The sequence below is a fragment of the Ipomoea nil genome, unplaced genomic scaffold (genome assembly GCF_001879475.1).
Source record: "Ipomoea nil cultivar Tokyo-kokei standard unplaced genomic scaffold, Asagao_1.1 scaffold3065, whole genome shotgun sequence".
In the NCBI taxonomy this organism is placed as follows: domain Eukaryota; kingdom Viridiplantae; phylum Streptophyta; class Magnoliopsida; order Solanales; family Convolvulaceae; genus Ipomoea; species Ipomoea nil.
Window position 1 is genome coordinate 59,561 of NW_017619493.1, and position 20,803 is coordinate 80,363.

The window sequence follows — 20,803 nt, forward strand, 5'->3', positions numbered from 1 at the left end:
GCGTCAACAGCAGGATTCAAACCTGCGCAGGCAAAGCCAAATAGATTTCAAGTCTATCTCCTTAACCACTCGGACATATTGACAAGTTCACTCTTATGCAAAGATCATTACAATAGATACATCAAAGACAACTTGCAAGGGAAAACAACCGGCAACAGCAAAAAAATGTGTCAACAACAGGATTCAAACCTGCACAAGCAAAGCCTAATAGATTTCAAGTCTATCTCCATAACCACTCGGACATATTAACAAGTTAACAATTATGCAAAGATCATTCTAATAGATACACCAAAGATAACTTGCAAGGGAATACAAATTGAAGAATTATGATTTTCAAAGACACCCTGTAACACCCCAGATTTTCAAGACTTTTTAAAACTTATAATAAAGGTAGAATCTCATTAAATACCAAGAAATAAATAGAAGCGTACGGGGTGCTATGCCACACCTGCGCTAGAGAACCCAAGTGCACAGGCTAACTAACTAATATCCTCAAAGCGTAATTACGTAAACGTGGCACACAGGCCAAAAGGGAAAACTATCTACTTCTATACTCCAAGATCTAGCGCGCTCCAGTGACTTAATCTTCTGTGCCTGAAAGCCAAATATATCTGTTCAGCGAGAGATGCTGGTAACCCACTCCAACGCGTTGAAATACAATACATATAGAGATATATATAGATATACGAAAACCATTTTGAGCATGAAGATATATCCTACGAACTCTAGCTCTAAAACCGGGAATGACTCGACAGATAAGGCCAGACACAAGCACAGTTATAACGAGCATATGCAGTTCACAACAGATAAGGCAGATAAGGCAAAGCATAAACAATGATCATAACCCAACATGAACAATCCCCAATATAAATCCCATAGTCACCTCCCCCAAGACACTCGTAATCACAACTCGACCATGTCACAACACATAACACACTTTGTTGGCGCCACAGGACCAATCGCATGCCCATACATGAGGGTCAGCGCATATAGCTCTGACACGGCCCCGCAGCACCCTGCCCCGTATCGCAACACGGAGGGGTCGATCGCAACCGACCGATGAACCGCAGCTCATCATAGTGTTTGATCGCAACCAAACAGTGGACCGCAGCCCAAGAGAATGTCATCTGACCGCAGCCAGGAAAAAGGACGAACCGCAGCTCGTATAGAAACGTTTGATCGCAACCAAACGGTGGACCGCAGCCCAAGAGTATCAATCTGACCGCAGCCAGCTTCTGAACCGCAGCTCAGGATAACCAATCCGATCGCAACCGAATTGGGGTAACACACATACATAACACATAGCAAGCACAGGCAACCCACATTACACATTGGGAAGGGGGAGAAACCGTATAACATCAAATGGGGAAGCCGGGATCCCGGGTGGGATGAATTTCCAGCGGGTAGCCGGTGGGTGGGGGCCACCCGCCGGCTGCCCGCCGGATAATACTGTTCCGGGCAACGGGTCGCCGGCGGGCAGCTGCCCGCCCGCCGGCCACCCGCTGCCGGGCGGTGTTTCACGGCCGTGGGTAGGTGGCGGGTCCCCTACCCCCCACTGACTCTTTTCACACACTTTACGCCCTGGGAACCGTTGTGGAACCCGAAACCATGCTTAGACACTTTACAACGCAATCAATGACAATACGTAGATAATTAACGAATCAAATACAAGAAACGAACGGCACATAATCTATCATGCTTTTCTAAATATAATCAACACCCAAACATACCTATCATGCTTTTCTAAATATAATCAACACCCAAACATGCGATTTCCCCACCCGATAATCCAAGAATAAGATCATACGATACAACCTAGGGTTCTAATCACTTTTATATCAACAAGAATACGGTTCGTCTTCTAATTGCGAGATTCGGTAAGAATAACACATAAACATCAAGAGCATCACATAATTATCAAGAACAACACATAATCATCAAGAACTCCATATAATTACCAAGAACACCATAATTATCAAGAATCTCCCAATATCAAGATTATCAAGATCCCTCATGGGATCATCACATCAAACATCAATAATATTCATCATATCTCGCCAATACACAATAATATGGGGGAAACCCTAAGGGGGAATCATAGCTATGAAAATAGGTTTTGTTGAGACATGGGTTACCTCTTAGCCTTAATTAATTCCTTGGCTATGAAGGATCTTTCTTTAAGCTTCCTTGCTTTCTTGATTTCTCCTAAGGGGATTCTTGGAGCTCTTTTGGTGGTGAGGCGTTAATCTTGTGGGAGGGTTCTAGGTGCCTCTTAAGTCCCCTATTTATATATTTAGGTGTCCTAGTTAGGAACTAATATTATGGGCTTGCTAGTTCTATTTCTTTTGGGACTAAGGATTGGGTTTAGGGATAAGGGTCCATGGTCCATAGTGGACCATATTAATTAAAGAGGATCCTAATCATAATCTGAATAGTAAAAGGCCTACTTCCTTTATTCCTAACAGGCTTAAGATTCTTATTCGGGCAAGGGTCTACGGTTCATGGTGGACCTTACTAATTAATTAAAGGTAAACCTAACATAATTAAATCATATTTAATTATTATTAACGGGATTAATTAAATAATTAATCCGGGATTGAAGGCCGTAACACGGGGTGTTACACTCTCCCCCCTTACGAGAAGCTTCGTCCCCGAAGCTTGGAAATCATTGCAGGGTTAACGAGTCAAGAGAAGAACCGTGGTCCTATAGAGATGGTATTCCACGGGGAAATTGTATACTTGCACGCCTATGTGTGTTGGGTTTTTTTTTGGGAACGATTAGGTTTACAGGGCTAAGAGAGTGGGTTTCAAACTTGAGGACACGGTGAATTCAGGAATTAGGATCAAGTTTTCGAGGTTGCAACTTAGGTTGTGAGGTTGCCACTTGTATGGAATCGTTAAAACATGGGATTGAGAATGGGGTCTGAAGGGTAGAAAGGGTTTTGAAATAAGGAAGGGGCCGATTTTCCGAGGGAGGGAAAGGAATTCGGCTAGGATGGGTTAAGGTTTCTCGATCCCAAGTGAATAATCTGGTTAGATGCTTTGATCACGATGCGCCGACGAGCTGATGATCCTCCTTCCTTGGTGTTGGTGCTTGCTTGACTTTAAGATCCTTGTTAGGCCTTGCTTCCCAGGCTAAGGTTTCATCCTTCTCTTCTTTCTTGAGGGAATTTCCCGTGGTGATTCAACACTTACTTCTTTAATGCGCCCAAGGTCTTGACCGAGTTGGGTCAACCAAGCCAATCTCTTAGGGCGCACTTCCCAAATTCTTCCCAAAGTCTCTTGGGAGTCGATGGACTTTGGGTTGAATTTCTCTTCTTATTGAATTTCATCTCCTCTTTAGTGGATGAAATTCTTAGTAAGACTTTATGTCTTACCCGAGGTTCGGCATTGTTGTGCCCTGTTTGTGTTATTTTTAATGATGAAGGTGTCCTTGCGTGCTCTTTTTCTTTTAAAGCGCAGTCGGTTACCAAATCTCGTTGTGGGATGACTCGGCGACTTTACGAGTCACCTCATTTCCTTGTGGGTCCTTACTGACCCTTGAAGTCTTGGCGCGAATGTGTTCTTCACCCTTTTGCTTAGCACCATGGGCTACGTAGTTCTTGATTCCATACAACTTGTAAGGAGTCCTCTGATTTGCTCGAACGATGTCCATGGTTTGGAGGAGTCCCGGTCCCTTCTTAGCATTTTGACTTTTAAGGTTTTCGTGGGTTCTTAGTACGAGTTCCCAACTCGCCTCCTTGGTTTGCGCAATCCTTTACGCCAAACATCCCTAATCGGTTGTATCGTAGGATCCGATTTCAATTACTCGTGCAATGTAATTGATTGTGATTTCCCGATGGTGTCTCGTGCGTCAAGGTCTTTTACGTAGGACACTATGTTTGGGTGGTCCATGGTTCCTTACCCAAGACTCACATTCCTCAATCGAGGCACACAAGTGCGCCATAAATCAATAAAATGAGGGGTTAAGAAATCAGCACATTGTACCAGTGGGCGCGAGGTGGGCGGTCGTCCGCCTGCCAAGCTCCTGCCAAGGACCCGCCAAGGTCCCGTCAAGGACCCGTTGGGGACCCGCGGGAAAGTGACTAGGAATAGTCAATTCCTTCGGGACAGACCCCAAAAATGCACAGATTCATGTCCTGACAAGTCCCATGCCCTTGTGCACAATAAAAGGGACTTGGATACATAGGATGACCCATCGTACAATGTTCATTGATCCTTAAGCACGAGTTCTAGAGGTAGATATACATACATATATATATCTATGTTTTCTTGGTCTGGGTTTAAAGGGGTGTAAGGAGTGCAAGGGCTAGGTTTCAAAGTCGAGGGGCAGATAGGGTCGATGTCTCAAGGTCGTAATACAGGAAGGAAGGTTGCCACCTTGTACGGGTTTGTCTGTAATGAGGGATCAAGAGCGAGGTTTGGAGTGATAGGACGGATTCTTTAACGAAATGGTACTTGATTGGCAAGGGGAGGGACAGGGGCTAAGGACTCTTGGCTTCGAGTGATTATGCCTGTTTGGGGCTTGGTTGTGGCGTGCAGTCGAACTGGTGATCCCTTTTCCTTGGCTTTGTTTGATTCTAAGATTTTCGTTTGATCTTCTCTTCCCGTGTCGAAGTCCCCTTCGTCTCTATGGCTCCCAGGGGAATTCTCGTGATGGTTTTCGTGCACGTTCCCCTCGGATGTCCAGAAGTCTGGACCCAGTCGGTTTAGTGGGTCAAACCCCTAGGTCTTGACTCCTAATCCTTGCCGAGGGTTCTTAAGGGTAAGGGGGGGGGGGGGGGGGTTTCGGGTTAGTCTTTCTTGTTCTATTGGGTTTCATCCCTTCCTTGGTGGATGAAATTCTTAGCAAGGTTTTATGTCCTCCTTGAGGTTCGGCCTGTTGCACCTATTTGACGATGTTTTCTGTAGCGAGGGCCCCTGACACATTGAATGTATTTGTTTGCCCGCTCTTGTCAACGCATGGCGTTCTTCGGTGGCGTACGTACAGGCTATGGTTTCTCGTGAAGCCTTCACGGTTTTCGTGCAAGGGTGGGGTGATACGTATTCGCAACTTCGCCGATTCCTATCTAACAACTTATTTTAATATTGAATCAATGAATGTCGGTTCTTCACGCCCCTGGGCAGGGTAAGGGCCATATACTGCTCTACGGTTTTTAACAGGGTTTCCAAACAGAGTGGGGATATGAACTTAGAGTAAGGGCAATAACAATTTAGGGTTTCCGAGGGTTTGGGTTAAGCGCAACAAAGGGTGAGCAAGGTCATGACGGTTGCGAATTTGCTCTTAAGGTAATTAAGGATTCGGGGTGGGAGTTTTAAACAAATAGGGGTATCAAGATGCTGGGGTTTCAGGGCGGATGATATTTTAAACTGGGGTGGTGGGGTCGCAAGGTGTCGCGATATACTTACCTTGCGCCCAAGGATTCGACTAATGGTGTCGTTCATTCGCTACTTTAATCAGTGTCCTAGTTCTCCTTCCTGTTTGTTGTAGCCGCAACCCGGGTTTGCCGATATAAAGCAACTTGTTGGAAGGTGCATGCCATTTGTCTGAATCGGGGGTTATCGTGGTTAACCCTGGGTTGGTGAGTATTGCAGTCCGTTCCTTTTAGTAGTCCGGACGTCTTGATGCAACGTCTTTTCACCGCCTCTTCCAAATCTTCCTTTTCTTTGGTCATGGTCCTTGTCAAGTCTTTTGACGGGAGTTAAGACGAGGCGATTTATCGGGTAAGTGTATGTTACCCAGTTGTGGAAGTAAACTTATCTATTCGCACCCTTACCTGGTGTGGTAAGCGAAGGGGGGGGGGGGTTCCTTTAAGTTAGAGAGGAATGAAGTGAGGGGAGGTTATGTGTAGGTTTCACAATCTCACTGTGCGTCCTAAGTACCTAGAGTTTAAGCCTAGTGTCCTAAAGTCCGGTTTTAAGAGTCTTATCCTAGGGTCAAACTTAGGCTCTGATACCAACTGTAACACCCCAGATTTTCAAGACTTTTTAAAACTTATAATAAAGGTAGAATCTCATTAATCCCAAGAAATAAATACAAGCGTACGGGGTGCTATGCCACACCTGGGCTAGAGAACCCAAGTGCACAGGCTAACTAACTAATATCCTCAAAGCGTAATTACGTAAACGTGGCACACAGGCCAAAAGGGAAAACTATCTACTTCTATACTCCAAGTTCTAGCGCGCTCCAGTGACTTAATCTTCTGTGCCTGAAAGCCAAATATATCTGTTCAGCGAGAGATGCTGGTAATCCACTCCAACGCGTTGAAATACAATACATATAGAGATATATATAGATATATGAAAACCATTTTGAGCATGAAGATATATCCTACGAACTCTAGCTTTAAAACCGGGAATGACTCGACAGATAAGGCCAGACACAAGCACAGTTATAACGAGCATATGCAGTTCACAATAGATAAGGCAGATAAGGCAAAGCATAAACAATGATCATAACCCAACACGAACAATCCCCAATATAAATCCCATAGTCACATCCCCCAAGACACTCGTAATCACAACTCGTCCATGTCACAACACATAACACACTTTGTTGGCGCCACAGGACCAATCGCATGCCCATACATGAGGGTCAGCGCATATAGCTCTGACACGGCCCCGCAGCACCCTGCCCCGTATCGCAACACGGAGGGGTCGATCGCAACCGACCGATGAACCGCAGCTCATCATAGTGTTTGATCGCAACCAAACAGTGGACCGTAGCCCAAGAGAATGTCATCTGACCGCAGCCAGGAAAAAGGACGAACCGCAGCTCGTATAGAAACGTTTGATCGCAACCAAACGGTGGACCGCAGCCCAAGAGTATCAATCTGACCGCAGCCAGCTTCTGAACCGCAGCTCAGGATAACCAATCCGATCGCAACCGAATTGGGGTAACACACACACATAACACATAGCAAGCACATGCAACCCACATTACAAATTGGGAAGGGGGAGAAAGCGTATAACAAAACCTATGCGTGATCCATCACTTACTAAGAATAGTCCTAAGGGGTTCATACTTCTTCCACCTAGGTCAACGGGATACCAATTCAACTAGCATGCAATATAATAGACTCATAAACCTACGAACGGTACCCGAAACATCAAACTAGGCATAGGCACGATAAATGGAGTCCGTTGGGACACCACGGGGAACGGGGGAACATCAAACGGGGAAGCCGGGATCCCGGGTGGGATGAATTTCCAGCGGGTAGCCGGTGGGTGGGGGCCACCCGCCGGCTGCCCGCCGGATAATACTGTTCCGGGCAGCGGGTCGCCGGCGGGCAGCTGCCCGCCCGCCGGCCACCCGCTACCGGGCGGTGTTTCACGGCCGTGGGTAGGTGGCGGGTCCCCTACCCCCCACTGACTCTTTTCACACACTTTACGCCCCGGGAACCGTGGTGGAACCCGAAACCATGCTTAGACACTTTACAACGCAATTAATGACAATACGTAGACAATTAACGAATCAAATAGAAGAAACGAACGGCACATAACCTATCATGCTTTTCTAAATATAATCAACACCCAAACATGCGATTTCCCCACCCGATAATCCAAGAATAAGATCATACGATACAACCTAGGGTTCTAATCACTTTTATATCAACAAGAATACAGTTCGTCTTCTAATTTCGAGATTCGGTAAGAATAACACATAAACATCAAGAGCATCACATAATTATGAAGAACAACACATAATCATCAAGAACTCCATATAATTACCAAGAACACCATAATTATCAAGAATCTCCCAATATCAAGATCCCTCATGGGATCATCACATCAAACATCAATAATAATCATCATATCTCGCCAATACACAATAATATGGGGGAAACCCTAAGGGGGAATCATAGCTATGAAAATAGGTTTTGTTGAGACATGGGTTACCTCTTAGCCTTAATTAATTCCTTGGCTATGAAGGATCTTTCTTTAAGCTTCCTTGCTTTCTTGATTTCTCCTAAGGGGATTCTTGGAGCTCTTTTGGTGGTGGGGCGTTAATCTTGTGGGAGGGTTCTAGGTGCCTCTTAAGTCCCCTATTTATATATTTAGGTGTCCTAGTTAGGAACTAATATTATGGGCTTGCTAGTTCTATTTCTTTTGGGACTAAGGATTGGGTTTAGGGATAAGGGTCTATGGTCCATAGTGGACCATATTAATTAAAGAGGATCCTAATCATAATCTGAATAGTAAAAGGCCTACTTCCTTTATTCCTAACAGGCTTAAGATTCTTATTCGGGCAAGGGTCTACGGTTCATGGCGGACCTTACTAATTAATTAAAGGTAAACCTAACATAATTAAATCATATTTAATTATTATTAACGGGATTAATTAAATAATTAATCTGGGATTGAAGGCCGTAACACGGGGTGTTACAAACCCATCCTTTGTATTAAATATACAACAATGAAAAGCAAAAGAACTGAGAAACAAAATTATACAAACTAGAGGAAATTTTTGAATCCAAGTCGATAACAAGCTTAAAATAAATGGATATTAATATATGAACCACTCAACCACCTTGTTTACCAAATCACGATTCACAAAATAAAACCTTAAAATTTTCATATTCTGGCATAATATGCAGAAAAATTATATGCATCCACATAAAGAATCCAAGTTTAGTTTTGGACTCACAAAAGAAGTTATACTTCAAAAAATAAGTAAAACACTGAGCAAAAAGCCGAGCCGGAGCTGGACGCCGCTAGTCGCCTCACCAATATATAGCTAACGGTGGTCTCGCTAAAGCTCGTTGCCGTTGTCTCGCCTCGTAGATTGTCGTTGAAGCTTGAAGCCGCTGTCTGTCTACGAGGCTCGATGCCGCATCTCGCCATGCAGATGGATGATAGTTGTCTCGCCGACCTCGCGTAGTCAAAGCCCAATAGATTTGGAGTCAGGCAATAAGCCCAATAGATTTGGAGTCAGGCAATAAGCCCATTAGATTTGGAGTCAGGCAATAAGCCCAATAGATTTGGAGTCAGGCAATAAGCCCAATAGATTTGGAATCAGGCAATAAGCCCAGTAGATTATTTTGAGTAAGGCAATATGCCCAATAGATTTTGAGTCAGGCAATAAGCCCAATAGATTTTTAGACCGCTTACGACATCGTGTAGTCAAAGCCCAATAGATTTCTCGCAAATTTCAATTCAAACTTGCAAATTTCTCGCAAATTTGAAGACCACTTACAATAAAATGCGTCAACAGTAGGATTCGAACCTGCGCAGGTAAAGCCTAATAGATTTCAAGTCTATCTCATTAACCACTCGGACATATTGACAAATTAACTCTCTTGCAAAGATCATTATAATAGATACATCAAAGACAACTTGCAAGGGAAAACAACCGGCAACAGCAAAAAAATGTGTCAACAACAGGATTCAAACCTGCACAAGCAAAGCTTAATAGATTTCAAGTCTATCTCCTTAACCACTCGGACATATTGACAAGTTAACAATTATGCAAAGATCATTCTAATAGATACACAAAAGATAGCTTCCAAGGGAATACAAATTGAAGAATTAAGATTTTCAAAGTCACCTATCCATTGTATTAATTATACAACAATGAAAAGCAAAAGAACAGAGTAACAAAATTATACAAACTAGAGGAAATTTTTGAATCCAAGTCGATAACGAGGTTAAAATAAATGGATATTAATATAAGAACCACTCAACCACCTTGTTTACCAAATCACGATTCACAAAATACAACCTTAAAATTTTCATATTCTGGCATAATATGCAGAAAAATTAACTGTTATACGTCCTGGAGATGCATCCACATACAGAACGCAAGTTTAGTTTTGAAATCACTAAAGATGTTATACTTCAAAAAATAAGCAAAACACTGAGCAAAAAGCCAAGCCGAAGCTAGATGCCGCTAGTCGCTTCACCGATATATAGCTAACAATGGTCTCGCTAAAGCTCGTTACCGTTGTCTCGCCTCGTAGATGGTCGTTGAAGCTTGAAGCCGCTGTCTGTCTACGAGGCTCAACGCTGCTTCTCGCCTTGCAGATGGATGATTGTGCCGTTGTCTCGCCTCGTAGATGGTCGTTGAAGCTTGAAGCCGCTGTCTGTCTAGCCTTGCAGATGGATGATAGTCGTTTCGCCGACCTCGCCTAGTCAAACTCGAATATTCTGTCAGTCTAGCCTTGCAGATGGATGATAGTCGTCTCGCCGACCTCGCCTAGTCAAAGTCTAATATGTTGCCCAATATATTTTGAGTCAGGCAATAAACCCAATAGATTTCGATACCGCTTACGAAATCGTGTAGTCAAAGCCCAATAGATTTCTCGCAAATTTCAATTCAAACGCCCAATAGATTTCTCGCAAATGTCAATTCAAACTTGCAAAATCGTGTAGTCAAAGCCCAATAGATTTCTCACAAATTTCAAGACTGCTTACAATAAAATGCATAAACAGCAGGATTCGAACCTGCACAGGCAAAGCCCAATAGGTTTCAAGTCTATCTCCTTAACCACTCGGACATATTAACACGTTAACTCTCATGCAAAGAACATTATAATAGATACATCAAAGACAACTTGCAAGGGAAAACAACCGGCAACAGCAAAAAAATGTGTCAACAACAGGATTTAAACCTGCACAAGCAAAGCCTAATAGATTTCAAGTCTATCTCCTTAACCACTCGGACATATTGACAAGTTAACAATTATGCAAAGATCATTCTAACAGATACACCAGAGATAGCTTGCAAGGGAATACAAATTGAAGAATTATGATTTTCAAAGTCACCCATCCATTGTATTAATTATACAACAATGATAAGCAAAAAAACAGAGTAACAAAATTATACAAACTAGAGGAAATTTTTGAATCCAAGTCGAGAACGAGGTTAAAATAAATGGATATTAATATAACAACCACTCAACCACCTTGTTTACCAAATCACGATTCACAAAATACAACCTTAAAATTTTCATATTCTGGCATAATATGCAGAAAAATTAACTGTTATACCTCCTGGAGATGCATCCACATACAGAACGCAACTTTAGTTTTGGAATCACTAAAGATGTTATAGTTCAAAAAATAAGCAAAACACTGAGCAGAAAGCCAAGCCGACGCTAGATGCCGCTAGTCGCCTCACCGATATATAGCTAACGATGGTCTCGCTAAAGCTCGTTGCCGTTGTCTCGCGTCGTTGATGGTCGTTGAAGCTTGAAGCCGCTGTCTGTCTACGAGGCTCAACGCCGCTTCTCACCATGCAGATGGATGATAGTGCCATTGTCTCGCCTTGTAGATGGTCGTTGAAGCTTGAAGCCGCTGTCTGTCTAGCCTTGCAGATGGATGATAGTCGTCTCGCCGACCTCGCCTAGTCAATGTCTAATATGTTGCCCAATATATTTTGAGTCAGGCAATAAGCCCAATAGATTTTGAGACCGCTTAGGAAATCGTGTAGTCAAAGCCCAAAAGATTTCTCGCAAATTTCAATTCAAACGTCCAATAGATTTCTCGCAAATTTCGATTTAAACTTGCAAAATCGTGTAGTCAAAGCCCAATAGATTTCTCACAAATTTCAATTCAAACTTGCAAATTTCAAGATCGCTTACAATAAAATGCGTCAACAACAGGATTCAAACCTGCGCAGGCAAAGCCCAATAGATTTCAAGTCTATCTCCTTAACCACTCGGACATATTAACACGTTGACTCTCATGCAAAGATCATTATAATAGATACATCAAAGACAACTTGCAAGGGAAAACAACTGGCAACAGCAAAAAAATGTGTCAACAACAGGATTTAAACCTGCACAAGTAAAGCCTAATAAATTTCAAGTCTATCTCCTTAACCACTCGGACATATTGACAAGTTAACAATTATGCAAAGATCATTCTAATAGATACACCAAAGATAGCTTGCAAGGGAATACAAATTGAAGAATTATGATTTTCAAAGTCACCCATCCATTGTATTAATTATACAACAATGAAAAGCAAAAGAACATAGTAACAAAATTATACAAACTAGAGGAAATTTTTGAATCCAAGTCGATAACGAGGTTAAAATAAATGGATATTAATATAAGAACTACTCAACCACCTTGTTTACCAAATCACGATTCACAAAATACAACCTTAAAATTTTCATATTCTGGCATAATATGCAGAAAAATTAACTGTTATACCTCCTGGAGATGCATCCACATACAGAACGCAAGTTTAGTTTTGGAATCACTAAAGATGTTATACTTCAAAAACTAAGCAAAATACTGAGCAGAAAGCCAAGCCGAAGCTAGATGCCGCTAGTCGCCTCACCGATATATAGCTAACGATGGTCTCGCTAAAGCTCGTTGCCGTTGTCTCGCCTCGTAGTTGGTCGTTGAAGCTTGAAGCCGTTGTCTGTTTACGAGGCTCAAAGCCGCGTCTCATTGCAGATGGATGATAGTGCCGTTGTCTCGCCTCGTAGATGGTCGTTGAAGCTTGAAGCCGCTGTCTGTCTAGCCTTGCAGATGGATGATAGTCGTCTCGTCGACCTCGCCTTGTCAAAGTCTAATATGTTGCCCAATATATTTTCCTCGCCTTGTCAAAGTCTAATATGTTGCCCAATATATTTTCCTTGCCTTGTCAAAGTCTAATATGTTGCCCAATATATTTTGAGTCAGGCAATAAGCCCAATAGATTTTGAGACCGCTTACGAAATCGTGTAGTCAAAGCCAAATAGATTTCTCGCAAATTTCAATTCAAACGCCCAATTGATTTCTCGCAAATTTCAATTCAAACTTGCAAAATCGTGTAGTCAAAGCCCAATACATTTCTCACAAATTTCAATTCAAATTTGCAAAGTTCAAGACCGCTTACAATAAAATATGTCAACAGTGGGATTCAAACCTGCGCAGGCAAAGCCCAATAGATTTCAAGTCTATCTCCTTAACCACTCAGACATATTAACACGTTGACTCTCATGCAAAGATAATTATAATAGATACATCAAAGACAACTTGCAAGGGAAAACAACCGGCAACAGCAAAAAAATGTGTCAACAACAGGATTCAAACCTGCACAAGCAAAGCCCAATAGATTTCAAGTCTATTTCCTTAACCATTTAGACATATTGACAAGTTAACAATTATGCAAAGATCATTCTAATAGATACACGAAAGATAACTTGCAAGGGAATACAAATTGAAGAATTATGATTTTCAAAGTCACCCATCCATTGTATTAAATATACAACAATGAAAAGCAAAAGAACAGAGTAACAAAATTGTTCAAACTAGAGGAAATTTTTGAATCCAAGTCGATAACAAGCTTAAAATAAATGGATATTAATATATGAACCACTCAACCACCTTGTTTACCAAATCACGATTCACAAAATAAAACCTTAAAATTTTCATATTCTGGCATAATATGCAGAAAAATTAACCGTTATACCTCCAGGAGATGCATCCACATAAAGAATCCAAGTTTAGTTTTGGACTCACAAAAGAAGTTATACTTCAAAAAATAAGTAAAACACTGAGCAAAAAGCTGAGCCGGAGCTGGACGCCGCTAGTCGCCTCACCAATATATAGCTAACGGTGGTCTCGCTAAAGCTCGTTGCCGTTGTATCGCCTCGTAGATTGTCGTTGAAGCTTGAAGCCGCTGTCTGTCAACGAGGCTCGATGCCGCTTCTCACCTTGCAGATGGATGATAGTGCCATTGTCTCGCCTCGTAGATGGTCGTTGAAGCTTGAAGCCGCTGTCTGTCTACGAGGCTCGATGCCGCTTCTCGCCTTGCAGATGGATGATAGTGGTCTCGCCGACCTCGCATAGTCAAAGCCCAATAGATTTGGAGTCAGGCAATAAGCCCAATAGATTTTGCGTCAGGCAGTAAGCCAAATAGATTTTGAGTCAGGCAATAAGCCCAATAGATTTTGAGTAAGGCAATAAGCCCAATAGATTTTTAGACCGCTTACGACATCGTGTATTTAAAGCCCAATAGATTTTTAGACCGCTTACGACATCGTGAAGTCAAAGCCCAAGAGATTTCTTTGAAATTTCAATTCAAACTTGCAAATTTCTCGCAAATTTCAAGACCGCTTACAATAAAATGCGTCAACAGCAGGATTCGAACCTGCGCAGGCAAAACCTAATAGACTTCAAGTCTATCTCCTTAACCACTCGGACATATTGACAAGTTCACTCTCATGCAAAGATCATTATAATAGATACATCAAAGACAACTTGCAAGGGAAAACAATCGGCAACAGCAAAAAAATGTGTCAACAACAAGATTCAAACCTACACAAGCAAAGCCTAATAGATTTCAAGTCTATCTCCTTAACCACTCGGACATATTGACAAGTTAACAATTATGCAAAGATCATTCTAATTGATACACCAAAGATAACTTGCAAGGGAATACAAATTGAAGAATTATGATTTTCAAAGTCACCCATCCATTGTATTAAATATACAACAATGAAAAGCAAAAGAACTGAGTAACAAAATTATACAAACTAGAGGAAATTTTTGAATCCAAGTCGATAACGAGGTTAAAATCAATGGATATTAATATAAGAACCACTCAACCACCTTGTTTACCAAATCACGATTCACAAAATACAACCTTAAAATTTTCATATTCTGGCATAATATGCAGAAAAATTAACCTTTATACCTCCGGGAGATGCATCCACATAAATAATCCAAGTTTAGTTTTGGACTCACAAAAGAAGTTATACTTCAAAAAATAAGTAAAACACTGAGCAAAAAGTCGAGCCGGAGCTGGACGCCGCCAGTCGCCTCACCAATATATAGCTAACGGTGGTCTCGCTAAAGCTCTTTGCCATTGTCTCGCCTAGTAGATTGTCGTTGAAGCTTGAAGCCGCTGTCTGTCTATGAGGCTCGATGCCGCGTCTCGCCAAGCAGAAGGATGATAGTGGTCTCGCCGACCTCGCATAGTTAAAGCCCAATAGATTTGGAGTCAGGCAATAAGCCCAATAGATTTTGAGTCAGGCAATAAGCCCAATAGATTTTGAGTCAGGCAATAAGCCCAATAGATTTTTAGACCGCTTACGACATCGTGTATTTAAAGCCCAATAGATTTCTCGCAAATTTCAATTCAAACTTGCAAATTTCTCGCAAATTTCAAGACCACTTACAATAAAATGCGTCAACAGCAAAATTCGAACCTGCGCAAGCAAAACCTAATAGATTTCAAGTCTATCTCCTTAACCACTCAAATATATTGACAACTCTCATGTAAAAATCATTATAATAGATACATCAAAGACAACTTGCTAGGGAAAACAACCGGCAACAGCAAAAAAAATGTGTCAACAACAGGATTCAAACCTGCACAATCAAAACCCAATAGATTTCAAGTCTATCTCCTTAACCACTCAAACATATTAACAAGTTAACAATTATGCAAAGATCATTCTAATAGATACACCAAAGATAACTTGCAAGGGAATACAAATTGAAGAATTATGATTTTCAAAGTCACCCATCCATTGTATTAAATATACAACAATGAAAAGCAAAAGAACAAAGTAACAAAATTATACAAACTAGAGGAAATTTTTGAACCCAAGTCGATAACAAGCTTAAAATAAATAGATAATTAATATATGAACCACTCAACCACCTTGTTTACCAAATCACGATTAACAAAATAAAACCTTAAAATTTTCATATTCTAGCATAATATGCAGAAAAATTAACCGTTATACTTCCAGGAGATGCATCCACATAAAGAATCCAAGTTTAGTTTTGGACTCACAAAAGAAGTTATACTTTCAAAAAATAAGTAAAACATTAAGCAGAAAGCCGAGCCGGAGCTGGACGCCGCTAGTCGCCTCACCGATATATAGCTAACGGTGGTCTCGCTAAAGCTCGTTGCCTTTGTCTCGCCTCGTAGATTGTCGTTGAGGCTTGAAGCCGCTCTCCGTCTATGAGGCTCGACGCCGCTTATCGCCTTGCAGATGGATGATAGTGGTCTCGCCGACCTCGCATAGTCAAAGCCCAATAGATTTGGAGTCAGGCAATAAACCCAATAAATTTGGAGTCAGGCAATAAGCCCAATAGATTTGGAGTCAGGCAATAAGCCCAATAGATTTGGAGTCACGCAATAAGCCCAATAGATTTCTCGCTAATTTCAAAACCGCTTACGACTAGTCAAAGCACAGTAGATTTCTTGCAAATTTCAAGATCGCTTATAATAAAATGCGTCAACAGCAGGATTCAAACCTACGCAGGCAAAGCCCAATAGATTTCGAGTCTATCTCCTTAACCACTTGGACATATTGACAATTTGACTCTAATATAAAGATCATTCTAATAGATACATCAAAGACAACTTGCCAGGGAAAACAACCGGCAACAGCAAAAAAATGCGTCAACAACAGGATTCAAACTTGCGCAAGCAAAGCCCAATAGATTTCAAGTCTATCTCCTTAACCACTCAGACATATTGACAAGTTAACGCTTATGCAAAGATCATTCTAATAGATACACAAAAGATAACTTGCAAGGGAATACAAATTGAAGAATTATGATTTTCAAAGTAACCCACCCATTGTATTAATTATTCAACAATGAAAAGCAAAAGAACAGAGTAACAAAATTATACAAACTAGAGGACATTTTTGAATCCAAGTCGATAACAAGCTAAAAATATATGGATATTAATATAAGAACCACTCAACCACCTTGTTTACCAAATCGCAATTCACAAAATAAAACCTTAAAATTTTCATATTCTGGCATAATATGCAGAAAAATTAACTGTTATACCTCCGGGACATGCATCCACATAAAGAATCCAAGTTTAGTTTTGGACTCACAAAAGAAGTTGTAATTCAAAAAATAAGTAAAACACTGAGCAGAAAGCCGAGCCGAAGCTGGATACTGCTAGTCGCCTCACCGATATATAGCTAACGGTTGTCTCGCTAAAGTTCCTTGTCGTTGTCTCGCCTCATAGATGGTCGTTGAAGCTTGAAGCCGCTGTCTGTCAACGAGGCTCGACGCCGCTTCTCGCCTTGCAGATGGATGATAGTGACCTTGCGTAGTCAAAGCCCAATAGATTTAGAGTCAGGCCATAAGCTCAATAGATTTGGAGTCAGGCCATAAGCCCAATAGATTTGGAGTCAGGCAATATGCCCAATAGATTTGGAGTCAGGCAATAAGCCCAAAATAAAATGCATCAATAACAAGATTTGAACCTGCGCAGGCAAAGCCCAATAGATTTCAAGTCTATCTCCTTAACCACTTAGACATATTAACAAGTTAACACTTAGGTAAAGATCATTATAATAGATACACCAAAGACAACTTGCAAGGGAATACAAATTGAAGAATTATGATTTTCAAAGTCACCCATCCATTGTATTAAATATACAACAATGAAAAGCAAAAGAACAAAGTAACAAAATTATACAAACTAGAGGAAATTTTTGAATCCAAGTCGATAACAAGCTTAAAATAAATGGATATTAATATATGAACCACTCAACCACCTTGTTTACCAAATCACGATTAACAAAATAAAACCTTAAAATTTTCATATTCTCGCATAATATGCAGAAAAATTAACCGTTATACTTCCAGGAGATGCATCCACATAAAGAATCCAAGTTTAGTTTTGGACTCACAAAAGAAGTTATACTTCAAAAAATAAGTAAAACATTAAGCAGAAAGCCGAGCCGGAGCTGGACGCCGCTAGTCGCCTCACCGATACATAGCTAACGGTGGAATCGCTAAAGCTCGTTGCCTTTGTCTCGCCTCGTAGATTGTCGTTGAAGCTTGAAGCCGCTGTCCGTCTACGAGGCTTGACGCCGCTTATCGCCTTGCAGATGGATGATAGTGGTCTCGCCGACCTCGCATAGTCAAAGCCCAATAGATTTGGAGTCAGGCAATAAACCCAATAAATTTGGAGTCAGGCAATAAGCCCAATAGATTTGGAGTTAGGCAATAAGCCCAATAGATTTGGAGTCACGCAATAGGCCCAATAGATTTCTCGCTAATTTCAAAACCGCTTACGACTAGTCAAAGCACAGTAGATTTCTCGCAAATTTCAAGATCGCTTATAATAAAATGCGTCAACAGCAGGATTCAAACCTGCGCAGGCAAAGCCCAATAGATTTCGAGTCTATCTCCTTAACCACTCGGACATATTGACAATTTGACTCTAATATAAAGATCACTCTAATAGATACATCAAAGACAACTTGCCAGGGAAAACAACCGGCAACAGCAAAAAAATGCGTCAACAACAGGATTCAAACTTGCGCAAGCAAAGCCCAATAGATTTCAAGTCTATCTCCTTAACCACTCAGACATATTGAAAAGTTAACGCTTATGCAAAGATCATTCTAATAGATACACAAAAGATAACTTGCAAGGAAATACAAATTGAAGAATTATGATTTTCAAAGTAACCCACCCATTGTATTAATTATTCAACACTGAAAAGCAAAAGAACAGATTAACAAAATTATACAAACTAGATGACATTTTTGAAACCAAGTCGATAACAAGCTAAAAATATATGGATATTAATATAAGAACCACTCAACCACCTTGTTTACCAAATCACAATTCACAAAATAAAACCTTAAAATTTTCATATTCTGGCATAATATGCAGAAAAATTAACTGTTATACCTCCGGGAGATGCATCCACATAAAGAATCCAAGTTTAGTTTTGGACTCACAAAAGAAGTTATAATTCAAAAAATAAGTAAAACACTGAGCAGAAAGCCGAGCCGAAGCTGGATGCTGCTAGTCGCCTCACCGATATATAGCTAACGGTTGTCTCGCTAAAGTTCCTTGCCGTTGTCTCGCCACGTAGATGGTCGTTGAAGCTTGGTCGTTGAAGCTTGAAGCCGCTGTCTGTCAACGAGGCTCGACGCCGCTTCTCGCCTTGCAGATGGATGATAGTGATCTTGCTTAGTCAAAGCCCAATAGATTTAGAGTCAGGCCATAAGCCCAATAGATTTGGAGTCAGGCCAAAAGCCCAATAGATTTGGAGTCAGGCAATAAGCCCAATAGATTTGGAGTCAGGCAATAAGCCCAATAGATTTGGAGTCAGGCAATAAGCCCAAAATAAAATGCGTAAATAGCAAGATTCGAACCTGCGCAGGCAAAGCCCAATAAATTTCAAGTCTATCTCCTTAACCACTCGGACATACTAACAAGTTAACACTTATGTAAAGATCATCGTAACAGATACACCAAAGATAACTTGCAAGGGAATACAAATTGAAGAATTATGATTTTCAAAGTCATGTATTAATTATACGACAATGAAAAGCAAAAGAACAGAGTAACAAAATTATACAAACTAGAGGAAATTTTTGAATCCAAGTCGATAACAAGCTTAAAATAAATGGATATTAATATATGAACCTCGCAACCACCTTGTTTACCAAATCACGATTCACAAAATAAAACTTTAAAATTTTCATATTCTGCATAATATGCAGAAAAATTAACCGTTATACCTCCAGGAGATGCATCCACATAAAGAATCCAAGTTTAGTTTTGGACTCACAAAAGAAGTTATACTTCAAAAAATAAGTAAAACACTGAGCAGAAAGCCAAGTTGGAGCTGGACGCCGCTAGTCGCCTCACTGATATATAGCTAACGGTGGTCTCGCTAAAGCTCGTTGTCGTTGTCTCGCCTCGTAGATTGTCGTTGAAGCTTGAAGCCGCTGTTTGTCTACCAGGCTCGACGCCGCTTCTCACCTTGCAGATGGATGATAGTGCCGTTGTCTCGCCTCGTAGATGGTCGTTGAAGCTTGAAGCCGCTGTCTGTCTACTAGGCTAGACGCCGCTTCTCGCCTTGCAGATGGATGATAGTGGTTTCGCCGACCTCGCATAGTCAAAGCCCAATAGATTTGGAGTCAGGCAATAAGCCCAATAGATTTGGAGTCTGGCAATAAGCCCAATAGATTTGGAGTCAGACAATAAGCCCAATAGATTTGGAGTCAGGCAATAAGCCCAATAGATTTCTCGCTAATTTCAAAACCGCATACGACTAGTCAAAGCCCAGTAGATTTCTCGCAAATTTCAAGTTAAACTTGCAAATTTCAAGACCGCTTACAATAAAATGCATCAACAGCAGGATTCAAATCTACACAGGCAAAGCCCAATAGATTTCGAGTCTATCTCCTTAACCACTCGGACATAATGACAAGTTGACTCTCATATTAAGATCATTCTAATAGATACATCAAAGACAACTTGGAAGGGAAAAAAACCGGCAACAGCAAAAAAATGCGTCAACAAAAGGATTCAAACTTGCGCAAGCAAAGCCCAATAGATTTCAAGTCTATCTCCTTAACCACTCGGACATATTGACAAGTTAACACATATGCAAAGATCATTCAAATAGATACACAAAAGATAACTAGCAGGGGAATACAAATTGAAGAATTATGCTTTTCAAAGTCACCCATCCATTGTATTAATTATACAACAATGAAAAGCAAAAGAACAGAGTAAAAAAACATTATACAAACTAGAGGAAATTTTTGAATCCAAGTCGATAGCAAGCTTAAAATAAATGGATATTAATATAAGAACCACTCAACCACCTTGTTTACCAAATCACGATTCACAAAATAAAACCTTAAAATTTTCATATTCCGGCATAATATGCCGAAAAATTAACCGTTATACCTCCGGGAGATGCATCCACATAAAGAATCCAGGCTTAGTTTTGGGCTCACAAAAGAAGTTATACTTCAAAAAATAAGTAAAACACTGAGCAGAAATCCGAGCCGAAGCTGTATGCCGCTAGTCGCCTCACAGATATATAGCTAACGGTGGTCTCCATAAAG

At 40.9% G+C, this 20,803-nt stretch overlaps 14 non-coding genes across 14 annotated transcripts; all 14 read right to left on the reverse strand.

Moving 5' to 3' along the window:
* Position 1: 1 nt before the first annotated feature.
* TRNAS-UGA lies at positions 2-83 on the reverse strand. Its single transcript has one exon. It is a non-coding gene; the product is annotated as a tRNA-Ser (tRNA).
* Positions 84-168: 85 nt separating this feature from the next.
* Positions 169-250, reverse strand: TRNAS-UGA. The gene has a single exon. It is a non-coding gene; the product is annotated as a tRNA-Ser (tRNA).
* An 8,955-nt stretch (positions 251-9,205) lies between these two features.
* Positions 9,206-9,287, reverse strand: TRNAS-UGA. The gene has a single exon. It is a non-coding gene; the product is annotated as a tRNA-Ser (tRNA).
* Positions 9,288-9,372: 85 nt separating this feature from the next.
* TRNAS-UGA lies at positions 9,373-9,454 on the reverse strand. The gene has a single exon. It is a non-coding gene; the product is annotated as a tRNA-Ser (tRNA).
* Positions 9,455-10,422: 968 nt separating this feature from the next.
* Positions 10,423-10,504, reverse strand: TRNAS-UGA. Its single transcript has one exon. It is a non-coding gene; the product is annotated as a tRNA-Ser (tRNA).
* An 85-nt stretch (positions 10,505-10,589) lies between these two features.
* TRNAS-UGA lies at positions 10,590-10,671 on the reverse strand. Its single transcript has one exon. It is a non-coding gene; the product is annotated as a tRNA-Ser (tRNA).
* A 920-nt stretch (positions 10,672-11,591) lies between these two features.
* On the reverse strand, positions 11,592-11,673 carry TRNAS-UGA. The gene has a single exon. It is a non-coding gene; the product is annotated as a tRNA-Ser (tRNA).
* A 2,394-nt stretch (positions 11,674-14,067) lies between these two features.
* TRNAS-UGA lies at positions 14,068-14,149 on the reverse strand. Its single transcript has one exon. It is a non-coding gene; the product is annotated as a tRNA-Ser (tRNA).
* An 85-nt stretch (positions 14,150-14,234) lies between these two features.
* TRNAS-UGA lies at positions 14,235-14,316 on the reverse strand. Its single transcript has one exon. It is a non-coding gene; the product is annotated as a tRNA-Ser (tRNA).
* Positions 14,317-16,187: 1,871 nt separating this feature from the next.
* On the reverse strand, positions 16,188-16,269 carry TRNAS-CGA. The gene has a single exon. It is a non-coding gene; the product is annotated as a tRNA-Ser (tRNA).
* Positions 16,270-16,354: 85 nt separating this feature from the next.
* Positions 16,355-16,436, reverse strand: TRNAS-UGA. Its single transcript has one exon. It is a non-coding gene; the product is annotated as a tRNA-Ser (tRNA).
* A 725-nt stretch (positions 16,437-17,161) lies between these two features.
* TRNAS-UGA lies at positions 17,162-17,243 on the reverse strand. The gene has a single exon. It is a non-coding gene; the product is annotated as a tRNA-Ser (tRNA).
* Positions 17,244-18,056: 813 nt separating this feature from the next.
* TRNAS-CGA lies at positions 18,057-18,138 on the reverse strand. The gene has a single exon. It is a non-coding gene; the product is annotated as a tRNA-Ser (tRNA).
* Positions 18,139-19,072: 934 nt separating this feature from the next.
* On the reverse strand, positions 19,073-19,154 carry TRNAS-UGA. Its single transcript has one exon. It is a non-coding gene; the product is annotated as a tRNA-Ser (tRNA).
* Positions 19,155-20,803: the final 1,649 nt, after the last annotated feature.